General features: G+C 40.0%; 1 long non-coding RNA gene across 1 annotated transcript; it reads left to right on the top strand.

Moving 5' to 3' along the window:
- Window positions 1–339: 339 nt before the first annotated feature.
- LOC112948216 lies at window positions 340–5,511 on the top strand. The gene is made up of 2 exons (XR_003249566.1): window positions 340–2,175; window positions 4,189–5,511. It is a non-coding gene; the product is annotated as an uncharacterized LOC112948216 (long non-coding RNA).
- Window positions 5,512–13,499: the final 7,988 nt, after the last annotated feature.

Below are 13,499 nucleotides of genomic sequence, written 5' to 3'. Positions count from 1 at the left end.
TCACTCCATACCCATCTGTGGAAAAATGCAATAATATGTTAATATAGTATGGTAGTTTGAGAGAACCAGGTAGGTGCTACTAGACACATTGAAAACTAGTATAGGTTTACAAGATATTCATGTATTTCAAAGTATATGCTTATAAAAAGGCTGGCAAAAGAAATCATTCAACTTAGTACCAAAAATGTAGGTTCTTATCAAATGTAGGTTCTTATCAAAACCGCAAGTTGCATTAACTACAGKACAATACCAGATACTACCAGGTTTTATTTCAGGACATGAGGCCCAGTTCACCTAAGCATTTGAGCACATGCTTAGCTCCAGGCGTGGGAGAAGTTCCATTGGACGATAAGGCTGTATTCATATGCTTAAAAATAAGTGCTTCCCTGGACCAGGGCCTTACTCGCTCAAGTGAAACTTCTCACTCGTGTTTTGGGCCTTCTTTTCATTCTTCGTAACTCCTTCTTGCTCGAATACCAGGGCTCCTAAATGGGTAGGGTTCTTACTTGAACCATTGACAAACAAGTTGGACTTTCAAAAGCAGGATCACCCTTAGGGGTCCCCATCTTAAGGCATTTTCTCCTGTGGCATAAGGGCAGCATTGAAACTTGCAAAAGCAGATGTAAGTTGGACTGTTAAGCTAGATTATTTCATTGGTTTCAGTTGAACCAAAACTTTTTACGTGTGCTCATTTTTAATGCAGTTGATCTTCCATGAGCTTGCACCGTGAGACGTCACTCACATCTGTGCAAAGTAGGTGTAAAAACACCACAACAAGCCTTCACAGATGGCAAATTCTATCTGGGTTGCACTTTACATGCCTATCTAGTCTTCACAGGTTTAAATTACTATACAAGGTGCAAAGAGGCATCTGTCTTTTTCGTAAGCAGGACCATGACTCAAAGCTAATGATGCTCAGTAGGCTAAAAAACAGTTGTCTGTTTCCTTTACCCAAGACCCCGCTCTGAAATATCAAGTTCATTCCCATTTCAAGAAATCCAGCAAATGTGTAAAAGGAGGCTCTGAATGAGAACTGTGTTAGTTAAAATGTTTGTGACATCCTCTCCCATATATACATGCAGAGTAGTTTTCTCAAGACAAGGTAGCTAATTTCTGCCAGTGTACTGTTTACAGTGTCGATTGCTGATTATTTTTAAACTTTTAGATGTAGAATGATTTTTTTATGCTTCAAGAACATTTTCATGATTTAACGAAGAAAGCAGTGCTTCAGAAGACACAGGGTGTATCCTCCCACTCTTTTAGTGTCATCAGACAAATCAAGAAACAGTTTAAGGAACCTGATGCTTAACTTGAGGCTCAGAATTTAGGCTACAACACTTTAAAAAGAAGTTTTCATATTACTTAGGGATGGTTTGCCTTGCACTGAGACTCCCTCTATAAAGGAATACATGAAGAAAACCAACTTTTCTAAGAAAGACATGAAAGTTAACATCTTGTGTATTTTCATTATAGTACTATATATATACATATATAAACTATTTCGATGAGAAGAAAGGACAGAATCATCTGTAATTATGTAATTCATGATTGTAACAGCACTGAAGTTAACATGTACACATATGTACAGTAGCTATTTCAACAGTTACAGTGTAGTTACATGTACTTCCCTGTAACATAGCAGTTATAGTGTAATTTAGTGCCACTTATTGTAAAGTGTTACCAAAAGGATAATGGAGTTCTTACCTTTACGATTCCATTCAAATTAAAGGTAAGTTTATTAAATTAGCACTGTAAATCTGGTATTCCATTTCTTGATTAAGGAGGTGATGTAAAACTTCATGTTCACACTGYAACTTTCCCCACCGCTTATCCAGACTCCTCCAAGTGTCCAATCTCTACAGTCCTGGGAACTGGTAATCTGTGATGAGCATACCAAAAATCCAGCTGCTTCAACTCAAATTGAATAAGCTGTCTAATGGAGAAAAACAGACAAACAAACAAACAAACAAACAAATATGAGTAATGCTTTTTATTAAGTGGCACAAAGTACACACTAAAAACTATGCAAAAATATAGGTAAATACAGTGTACTTACATGTAAGTATCTTGTACTTGCTGTGTATGGATATTGGAAAAGCATGTAATTATAATATGCATTTTGATTTTTTTTCAAGAAGCGGATGACCCCTGACAATCACAAGGAGTAACTGAAAGGTACATTTACATGCAGTGGGTATCCTAATGCAATATGTGTAATTCCTCTACTTGCAATGGTAGCTAATTTATAAAAATGCTTATACCATTCCTCATTCTTGCTTGCTCTGCTTTCCCTCTCTTTGGGGCCCATTAAATAACACTGAAACACCTTTAGGCGAAGTGAGGCAGTGGCTCTGCTAATGGCTTTGCTGCCAGCATTCTGTGCATCTGGCAACATCGCTCAGTAATCTATTTCTGGCTCAACAGCACAAGATTCCTCTTCCTTCTGCCCTCAAGGGAGCTTAGTATGTTAAGATGCTGAAATACATCGCCATATGCCCCAATATTTTCAGTAGGAGCAACAGAGAAGGCGGGAGAACTGCATTCTCCTGACCCCTCTTTTGCTGAATCACCTCACCTGGAATTTCCTCTACTTGCACAATAATGCCAGATAATCTTAAGTTGTGAGTACAAAATGCTTCCATCAAGTACAGGGGATGCCTTTAATGATAAAATTAAATTTTTGTAAATGTGAAGGTTTTGTATTACTGATCTTTTTACTTCTTGCTACTTTTACTTCATACCCTTCCAGAAGGAATGCATTGAAAGATAACACAGAATAGCAAAAGAAGAGAAGGAATATGGTTAGCTGGAATATTGTAAGCCTTTTTGTGGCTGCCATTGCTATAACCTTCCTTTGTGTCCTATGAATAACAGGCAAATAGATGTATTTAGTAGTTAACATCATTCCACACTATACTATTCCTACAGTATGGCATCTACCTCTTAGTCTAAATAATAGCTATGAGATATTTATATACATTTTGGATTACTACTTGATCTTTGATGTAGTCTAGAAATTGGTTCACTGTAATCTTTTTTTGTTTGTTTGTTTGTTTAAAATAGAAAAAAATACTGCCTGGATTCATAAACCTTTCCCCATTCTTTACCAACTTCAGAATAGTTTGAGCTCATAATGGGGACATGGGGACACAGCCTCAGCTGGTATAAATCAGCTTCACTCTATTGCCTTAAATGTGGGCCAATTTACACTGGCTGGGGATCCATCCTACACAGATGAATAATAAACAGCTGTAGCATGTCACTATTTAGTCAGTGCTAGATAATGGCATGCAATCCAACTGCAACACAATGCTTTCCAATAAAAGGCATGCAGGTTTGAAAAGCAACTTTTAAAAGCACATGCAAGCTTTTGAATTAAATATGCAATACAAACACTGTTGGGATACTCTAATATATCTCTTACATATTTAAACATAATATTGTCAGGGCATGTTTACATTAAAAGCCCTCAATGTATAGGCAGAGATGGAAGGACTACTGCAAACAAAAAGAAAATGGGTAGTGCAGCTTTTCAAGTGAACACAGCAGAGTAGAAGCTCCCATCAAGAGCAGGTCTTCATACACGACTTTTTGGAGCGGATCTGATTTAGTACTGCTAAAGGAAAATGAGAGTTGTCTTCTTAGCGTTAACATAAGCTAGCACAGTTCCTTCCTGCTGTCAGTGGATCAAACCCAGCACTCTGCACTAGTTGTAACTCAGGAGGAAATAAGGGTACAAACATGGTTTAACAGCACACGTATCATTCCACATTCTCAGGCTGCTCTAAGCTTTGTGCACTTCCAGCAGCCGTTGAGGGAATTCTTCCAGCATCTAGGAACCGTCTTTTTGCCAAACTATGCTCATTTTCCTCAGCTATGTTTAATGTACTCTCACCCAGATGGAGCTTGGTGTAGAGCTAGTACAATGGCTCTACAATAGTAAGGGATTCCTGAAATGTGGCAAAGAGCTTTCCAGTGGCTCACTCAAAAATTCCTCATGGCTTCTGTGTTTGCTGTAGATCTGCCCTGCATGTTCTGTCTCTCAAGTCTGTTATTCTCTGTTGGGCTAAAAGCAGCAGTCCAACTGGAAAGGAGATAGAAGAAAAGTCTGTCCTCCACAAGGAGTAGTCTCTGTTATTATAAAAGATGTTTTATTTCATCTTCTCCTTTTTTTTTTTTTTTTTTAAGATTTCAGGTGCAAAGCTAAGCCTGATGGGGTCAGCACTTCAGCACTTCCCCTGTGTTCAAGGTCAAGCCAGCAGTGTTTCCCGTGTGAGCTCTGATCTCACCTTTCAGCACAAACTACAGATAGCCTTACCCTGCCCTTATGATAGTGCTGAAAAACACCAATGCTTTTTTGGTCTGAACACATTCATTCTCTTAAGCCTTGTTCTACAAGGAAATCATTAAAGGGTTTTCATAATAGGATCTAAAGGAGATTTTTAAAGTTAAAACTTTTAAAGCAAATAAAAGTTATGATCATTGACCATTTGCGTTGATTATGAAGAGAAAGAAAACCTTTAATTGTTGGGCTGCATTCTTTATCACTTCCCCCCTTTCCCTCTTTTCTGTGCATATTTCTTTGTGTTAGTAAATACACAGTTGCACATACTGCCCTTTTTTCAATGAAAACAGATTTCCTTATACGTCTATAGAGTTTCCATAGAAATATGCAAATATTGCCTACAGTCATCTTGCTTCTGCCTAAATAGTGAGCCAAGAGAGTGAACTCCTGGATTACTGGATACGTATATGTCTTTCTTCCATAAAAGTGTATACAATACGCCTACTGATTTCAAAAGAGCAAGGCTCAAGTCCTTACTGCACATCTGAGTTGCTATTTAGTTCTTTTCCAACAGAATAATAAAGCTTTCCTTGTGTATCCTGTACTTTTAGCCTAGATATTTTATAACTGCAAAAAACCTTCAGTCCGGCAGGAAGTTTCCTAGAACAAATAATACAGCATAATTTGTAAAAGGACTATAACAGCCTCATCTATTCATAGTCAGTGTAAGTGCTTTCTCCTAGGAACTCTAATGTACTCTCCTTTTACACTGGCAATTCATAGTCTTTGGAAGGATATTTTAGAATATTTCAGAAATACAACCACCAACCTGTAAACAAAATCAACGGGAATTAAACATATTGCACTACTGATGGAGATACATTCACTTCATTTAATTTCCTCATTAGTAACTCTAAGCAGACAAAATGCATATTGTAATGTTAGGTACATGACACTTGCATGTTGCTATGCCTATATACTTACAAAGTATTCAATGTGTACTTAGTGGCGCTTAAAAAATGTCATGTACAATTCTTCTAAACATTCTTACAGGGTTCCCATTTGCACTTCATCTTCCAGAAAAGTCTTGTCAGAAAAATGTCTGATGAATATTATTGAAAAAAAATAAAATTTCAATTTTAGTTATCTGTTGGACATTTCTGAATTGTCTATTCATTTAATATATCTCTTGATGCTTGCCAATTTGGCAGTGGAGTTGATTTAGACCAGTGGCTGTACTGCAGACTGTTCAATAAGCTCATTTTGATGTTCCTAATAGAATTGTTATAATCATATTCTGTTGCTCTAAATATTACTTCTGAGATTATAAACAATTATCTAAGAAAAAAAAACTGTGAGACTGCTATTTTACAAATATTAACTAAAAATATTTTATTCAATGCTTATAGACATTTAATGTGTATTGCTTTGTTTTGACTGACAAGGGGAGTAACAACTTAGGGAAGCTGTCCTCACTGTAGGTGAAATTCATCCTTGTGAAGAGGTCAAGTGTTGAAAAAGCATTTAAACCTGTGGGACTTAAATGGTGGCTTAGCCCAGTATGAAGGATCTGGAGAATTCATGCAAGGTTTTCTGTATTACTTATCATGCTTCAACTGATGCTAAGGACAAGAAAGCCACAGGGTCAAAAGAAAGAAGAGAAATGTCCTGGGGAAGAGGAAACTCTKAGAGGGTTCATATTTGTGAGAAAGAAACAAGTTCCAGACGCAGAGAGAGACACTGACAGAATTTAGTACCTATTTGCAGAGAGTATCTCGGTGCATCCCTGATGAAAGATATTTCCTGTAACATGAACTAAGAACACATTCAACAAATGTGCATTTCCTTTCACCAAATCAAAATATTTCTTAAGTAATTTAAAATGCACATTTTAAACATAGGAACTATGCAATATTCTAAGTGATCTTCTAAGTCATATGTTCATGAGGTAGGGCAAAACAACCTGAAAATCTASCATGTGCTTAGAGGAAAGAATGGAATTCCCAACTGCCTTTCTAATTTTCCTGTGTTCAAATTGTAATTCCTTTTAACAATTTTATCTTCATCAACCAAAGTTTTCCAAAAGGTAACTGTACTTTGCTGTGTACCTTTCACTGTCTGAAAGCAGATCTTTTACAATTCCTACCCTAACGTAGTATTGCCATTATATGTTTCTTTAAAAAAAAAATAGAAAAAAAAAATCTGTAAATGGCTGTAAGAGATCTCTTTCATCAACAGCCAACAAAATTTGCCTCCCCCTTACCTATCCACAGTATTGGAAGATAACAGTTGCTTTTTGCCTCTTATTTGCAATTGGAAAGCTGCAAAGAAAACCAACAATTTTTATTAACAACTGTAAAGCCTGCCTGTAATTTCAATTGTATYTTATACAAACTCCAGACCAGTCACATTTATAGCATTATATACACAGAGATGAACAAGAGTCTATTTACCTCACTTAATAGTTATCAAGCACCCATGTGAAGATATATACACTTTTTCAAGGACAATGTTATAAAGCAGCCATTGGCCAGGCTCTGCTAGWAAGAGTAAGGCAAAGGTAAGTGCCATCAGTGAAATATTGAGCTGATCATCAAGTGAAGATAATGAAGATAATTCCTTGATCAACAAACGAGTCATGCTGCATTGCCTTGCAGTTCTGCTTCGAGCACTTGGCAGCATTCAGAGCCACCGGAGGGCACTTTTGATAAGCTCTGGGCTACTTAGCCTACCCCAGCACTTGCTCCCGCTGAGTTAGTAGCAATAGCTTCTCTGCTGCTTGGGATTGAGGCGAGGGCCTTGTTGATTCTGCAAGCCGCACGGGGTTAAAAAAWATATATATACATGAAGCCTTTTCTAGCAAGCCAGAAAGAGCCCTYGAGGTTCTTCTGTGGCAACTTGCAGGAAATTCACATTCATGTCAGCTGGTGAGGATAGTGACTATCCTGGCTTGGTGTGTTGCTGAGGGGGATCTTATACCAAGCCAAAATTATACCAACCGGCTTCGTGAAATGGGGAGGGAGCAGCGAGAGGAAAAAAGCTGTGCCCATGCCAGGAACACAGGTTAAAGGTCTGTGCCTCTCCACGTGTAGGACCAAAGGGGAGTGCTGCAGTCTCTTGAGCTTCATTTCCATCCCAAGCTTCACAACAGCTACAGGAGGTACAAAGAAAGGGAGACTGGAGTCCACCCAGAAGAGTCACAGAGCTAYTGAGCAGCAAGAAATGCTGTTCACAACACTGCTGCTAGGACCTAGCAAAYGGGCAGTGCTTCTCATATTGCGATACTTTGACTTAATTGGACTTACAGAGGGATAGGAAGATATATGAGATAAAGAAGAAGGAGAAAAAAAAATCACAGTTTGGACCTGGGCAGATAAAGTTGAGTAGAAAGTAAAAGAAASAAGAATGGAAAATATACCTTTTGTAAGAGCATCTTGCTTATTATCAGAGCAGTAGCCAGCTCTGTCTGAGGAAAAAGCAAATGTTCCTCATAATTCTGTAATGGTTTTACTGCATTTTTACACTTTCTGGAGCATCAAATGTCCATGACAGAAACAGAAAATGTGTATAMTCTGCTGTGATCAAGTTAAAGCACATCATTATTTGGCACTCACTAACATAATATCAGATTAGCCTCCTGAATAGCAGTAAGCAACATGAGTAACAGCTGTCATATTTATTTTCTCATCCACTCTCCATGGGGGAGTGTATGTGTGCAGTGAAGCCTTCTGTTTCATTAATTAATTTATTTTTATATTTCCTCTAAGTTTATACTAGAGGTGTAGTTTAAAAAATATTTTCTGCTTGGAGAATAAAACAGTAYGGTTGGTTTTATGGTCCCAAGTTCCTGTGAGATTTAATGCTTCAGTATTAGAAAGCTCTGGTTGGAAAGCTTTCATTATGGTGGAGGAATAAAGTTATTGACAGTTCTCCAAATGTAAGAGCTCTAGGGAGTCTTCCAGCTATTCCCAGATATGGCCTTTGAAGGCCTCGAAAATAAAGTGCATGACCTTCAACTAAATTTCAAAAACTTCAGGAATCCACCGTAGACTGTGTGGAGCGGGATGAGCTTGAGAACTCACTGAGAACATGTGGACAGGTTTTGCGCTCCTTAGAGGTTATCAYAGCATGTTCTTCACGGCCAGTATAGCACTGCTGTAGGCCACCTGAGATCAGAGAGCTGCTGCCACCAGCTTCAAATGGCTTAGTTGCCCAGTGTGGTAAAAGCAATCGTCATCGTGGCTCTGCAGAAGGGCAATTATATTCTTGTTAGGCCAGTCCTGTGTCAGTTGGAGGCCCAGTTTTGGTATTCCACAGAGTCAGACCCGTTCTTATTGACTGGACTCCTCTGAGATCGATGTCTGCTTCATGCAGCCTGCGTGGGAATCCTGAACAGCTGCACAGCACCCGCTGTCCATGTGTGGAAGGTGAATAGGATCTATGAGATGATTAATCTGGGGGACTGGACAGTTGGATGTTAGAGGTACAATATCCCATAACTGCCTCTTAAGTGTATCATGCCAGGAAAGCCTGAGGTTAGCACACTCTGTTTTTACAGAAACACTTAGGTAGCACATGAAATCCTCTTTGAAACTGAGACTTTTTCATTACCCAGAAGCAAAGAGAGTCATGGCATCATTGCAGAGACTCTCAATTTTACATCTTCTCTTCCTACTTGTGTCTAAGAGAGTCTAAATAGCCTATTCACGTTTCMTATATCCCAAGATACCAAAAAAAGGAATGCAGTGTCTTATTCTCATTCCGCAGGAAATTAACATTGGGCTATAATTTGGAGTTCTCTTTTTCAAGTTGTATGAACTCACACACAGGCACATAGACACATGTGCACACACAATTGCAAACGCAATACATGTGTGATGTGTTTTTCTACATGTCCTTCTTACTCCAATAGCTCTTTTCTGCCTGCTTTAATACTCTCAAGCACAGTATTTTTTTTTCTAACCATAGTCTCCTAGAGCACACCTTTCCCTCTTTCATGTTGATTTTACCTTGTACAGCTGCAACTGATGCTTTTCTGTGATGCAGGTAAACTAACTCTCTAGGTTTACTCACTGGTTGACAAAGGTGTATGAAGGATTGTTAACCAAAGGCATGTGCAGGGTTTCTAATKGACTCCGATATATAAAAGAGAGGGAAGGGAGTGGTTTTGATTTTCCCACTGCGCTCAGTACAGCTAATCCATATGTGTTCAAGTGGGATGAGATGTAACATCGGGCCCTGGAGCTGCTGGTTGCTTCTCTCAAGCTGGGAAGGAAGTTGCTGGTTGTGCCACCGCTCCCTGACTCCACTGCTGATCAGCTGAGCATGTGTGTCAGTGGGAGCACCACATTAGCGTATTATTTGACCRGTGAATCACATACGTTTCTCTACCAGGATCATTCTAGTATGCTGGAAAATCCATTATTTCTTCCAGATTGAGAGGGAATTAGTGTAGCTAGTTTCAATTTACTTGGGTTATGAAACCTAAGTTTTCACTTTGGAAGTGAACCAAGATTATCCTGCTTTGCTATGAGACAAAAACAAACACAGTATTTTGCAGTAATGCTCAAAGCTATTAAATACCTGTTCCTGTAAGGAACTGAGCTTAGGAGAAAGAGAAGTATAGAGGCTGGATGCGCTCGGGAAACACAGGAAATTTGACAAAAGTGGGAAAAATAAAAGTGAGGAAATGTTGCCCCCCATGAGTCTTGTTCCCAGCTGAAGAAAGGGCAAGTAGCCACAGATTCAGGTAAGAAAGCAAAAAACTGCTAAGGACTTGGGGAAGGAATAGAAAATTTCAAAGCAAGGGCAGAGAGGGGAAAAGGCCTCTGAAAAAGAAGGTGCTGGCAGACTGACAGTGTCATTCAGTGCACCTAATGGATCATAGGGCTCCCAGGCTGGYATTGAGAAGGCTTCACAGCAGGTTTCTGAGAGAAGGACTTGCCCTGCCAGCTGCACACAGCCTCCAAATGGGTCAAAGGGTGCTCCTAAAAACACACGTGGCAGGAGGTACCCCAAGAGAAGGCAAGTCAGCTATGGGCATCACCTTCAGCCTGAAACTTGTAGGGACAAGAGAGCTTAAGCTCCGAGGTTGCTGCTGCCTGAAGAGACTCTCCTACCCCTGGCTAACTGTAAAATGATGAGACTGTCACACAGATTCACACAGAATATTTAAGGTTGGAAGGGACCTCTACAGATCATCTAGTCCAACCTTCCTGCTCAAGCAGGCACACCTACAGCATGTGGCACAGGGTGGCATCCTGTGGCGGGTGGCGGGTGGCGGGTTTTGAAGACCTCCAGAGTAGGAGACTCCACAACCTCCCTGAGCAGCCTGTTCCACTGCTCTGTCACCCTAACAGTAAAGAAGTTSCTCCTCACCTGGAGACGGAACTTCTTRTGCTTCAGCTTGTGGCCATTACCCCTCGTCCTATCGCTGGCCACCAGTGAGAACAGCTTGTCCCCTTCCTCCCTGCATTCTCCCTTCCTGAACTTATACATATTAATCATATCCCCTCTGAGCCGTCTCTTCTCCAGAGAAAACAGGCCCAGCTCACKCAGCCTCTCTTCATACGAGAGATGTTCCATTCCCTTAATCATCCTGGTTGCCCTTCTCTGGACCCTCTCCAGAAGCTCCACGTCCCTCCTATACTGGGRTGCCCAGAACTGAACACAGTACTCCAGGTGCGGCCTCACCAGAGCTGAGKAGAGGGGCAGAATCACCTCCCTTGACCTGCTGGCAACGCTCCTCCTGATGCAGGCCAGGATCCCATTGGCCTTCTTGGCCACGAGGGCACACTGCTCATGGTTAACTTAGTGTCAACCAGGACTCCCAGGTCCCTCCCTGTGGAGCTACTTTCCAGCAGGTCGACCCCTAATCTGTACTGGTTTCTGGGGTTATTCCTCCCCAGGTGCAGGACCCTGCACTTGTCCTTATTGAACCTCATGAGGTTCCTCTCTGCCCAACTCTCCAGCCTGTCCAGGTCCCTCTGCATGGCAGCACAGCCCTCCGGAGTGTCRGCCACTCCACCCAGCTTGGTGTCATCTGCAAACTTGCTAAGGGTGCATTCTGTGCCGTCGTCCAGGTCATTGATAAACAAGTTGAACAGCACTGGGCCCAGCACTGACCYCTGGGGGACACCATATATGTGTCCATATAAGACATTTCCTATTATTTTGGAGTATAGCTGTACTAGCAATCACAAGTGTAGCTAGCATATTTGAGATAGATAAATATTTATTTTTGCCTCGTTTCCCTCCTCCACGGTAGTGGTGGCATACGGTACTCAGCAGCAATTGCTTCAGGCCAGTGCTGTGCTTGAGTTATCACAAGGAAACGGCAAGTGCAGTCATAGCCTTTGACACCAGCTGCCACCCCCTTCCTGAAATGCTTGCCAAAAACGAGTGAAGGACAGCTACTCCCTGACACTGGCAGAGGCACTATCACTTCTTTATTAGCTATAAAGAGCTTTAAAAACTGTCTCTCAAATTCATACTGAAAGCAGATGTACCTTGGTGCACTGTTAATATGCTTAGAGATGAAACTCAGAAATTTCTCACCTTCTTATACACCTCAGGCAGGAATTTCCTTCGCAAAAATGACTGTCTTTAGAGCAAGAGAATGAAATTTGTTACAATTAACCAAAATAAAGATCAGTATCATGATCCATAGAGGTCATTGTAGAAGTCATGAAATTCTGTTGTGAATGGAAATGAAGTATTCTGTAAAAACTAGGATCTTCATATATGACGATAATGGAAAACCCTTACTGCTCCACATTGCTAAAAAGTGAGCTATTTTATGATGTAGTTTAGTTTTCTAGTAAGAAACAAACAATGATCTGCCAGTCATCACTAAACCCTCCCATGAGGAAGGGTTTAGTTCAGACTTTTTTGTGTTGTTTCATTTTTCTGTTTGAATGACCTCTTCTGCTGAGGTTCCCATCAGATAGCATCAGAGCTGCCTGAGAAAACTGCATGGTGAATTTTAGCCCTATTTCCTCTGTCCCTTATTTTATCCAGCCTCAGGAAAATAAAGTCTAGCAGCATGCTAATGCATTGACTTTTTCCAAGATGCAGAGACAGGTGGCTAGCTTGTTTCTACACTAACACTTAGGCGTCATGAGTGGGAAAATACTGTGATGGATGAGTATCTGGCACAGTTATGTACTGGTACTGAATTACTCACATTTCAGGTCAGAAGATGCACAGATACAAATTAGAAGAACTTTCCTCTATTTACAGTGGGTTAAAGGGATCTTATGTTTGCCCATTTTGCCTAAAAGACCTGTATCTTCACCAGAAGTCATGAGAGAACAGACACATTTGTGTGATAGACTACAGGAAAATGTGAAAGAGGGAAAGCATGAGCAGATATCCCTGAGAGAAGGTATATAAGAGAGCTGAGGGAATGCAGGGAAAGGTTTAGGAATTATATTTCCTCCTAAAACTCTCTGAGCAAAGCTGCTTTCAGTAACTGTGCTAAGCTCCATGAAATGTAAATGTCTGATTTCTCAAGAGCACAGTCTCTGGCATAGAGTTACTAACCTATATACCCTTGTATCTTCCTGTCCAAATTACTTTTCTAATGTTTGGTTTGCTGTGAAAAAAATAACTCAGTTGTCATGCAGGTGGCACCAGGACTAGTCTTGTCTCTGATCTAACAACTTCATCTTGTTGGTACAGCATTACAGCAGTATTTCCCTAGTGGGAAAACAGATTTTAACTGAAAGCAGAAGTGCCTCTTGTGCAAAATGCCCCTTTCCTCATCATCTCACATCAGGAGACTTTCCTTTTCCCATCAGCAGGTAATAAAAGCTTAAAAAGAAATCTTGAGATCAGCCCTTAGCTTCTTGATATTTCCTGTTCTTTTCTAAATTTATATGTACCTAGGTAATATTCTGTAGGAAAAAAACACAATATTCAAAAATCTAAGAAAACTGGTGATAAAGAAAGGTTTATAACTGTCTGCAAAGATTTATTTTTGGATTGTTTTAAACAAAATTCAATCTGGAAATACCAGTTGCTTACAGCTTCCTAGTCTAAGAAATTAGAAATTCTATTCACATTGACAAAATGCAAAATGGCATCTCAGAGGGACTTAAGCTATGATGAAATAGGATCAAACAAACAAACAAAAACCTTTATATATATCTTTATATTACACTGATCTCCCAAAATTTATTTGCTCAAATCCCTAGTATTCTTTGCTTTTCAT

Source organism: Nothoprocta perdicaria, unplaced genomic scaffold, assembly GCF_003342845.1.
Source record: "Nothoprocta perdicaria isolate Ctin4 unplaced genomic scaffold, notPer1 scaffold_100, whole genome shotgun sequence".
NCBI lineage: Eukaryota > Metazoa > Chordata > Aves > Tinamiformes > Tinamidae > Nothoprocta > Nothoprocta perdicaria.
Note: the sequence above shows the minus strand (reverse complement) of the source record. Positions and strands in the feature narration are given on the sequence as shown.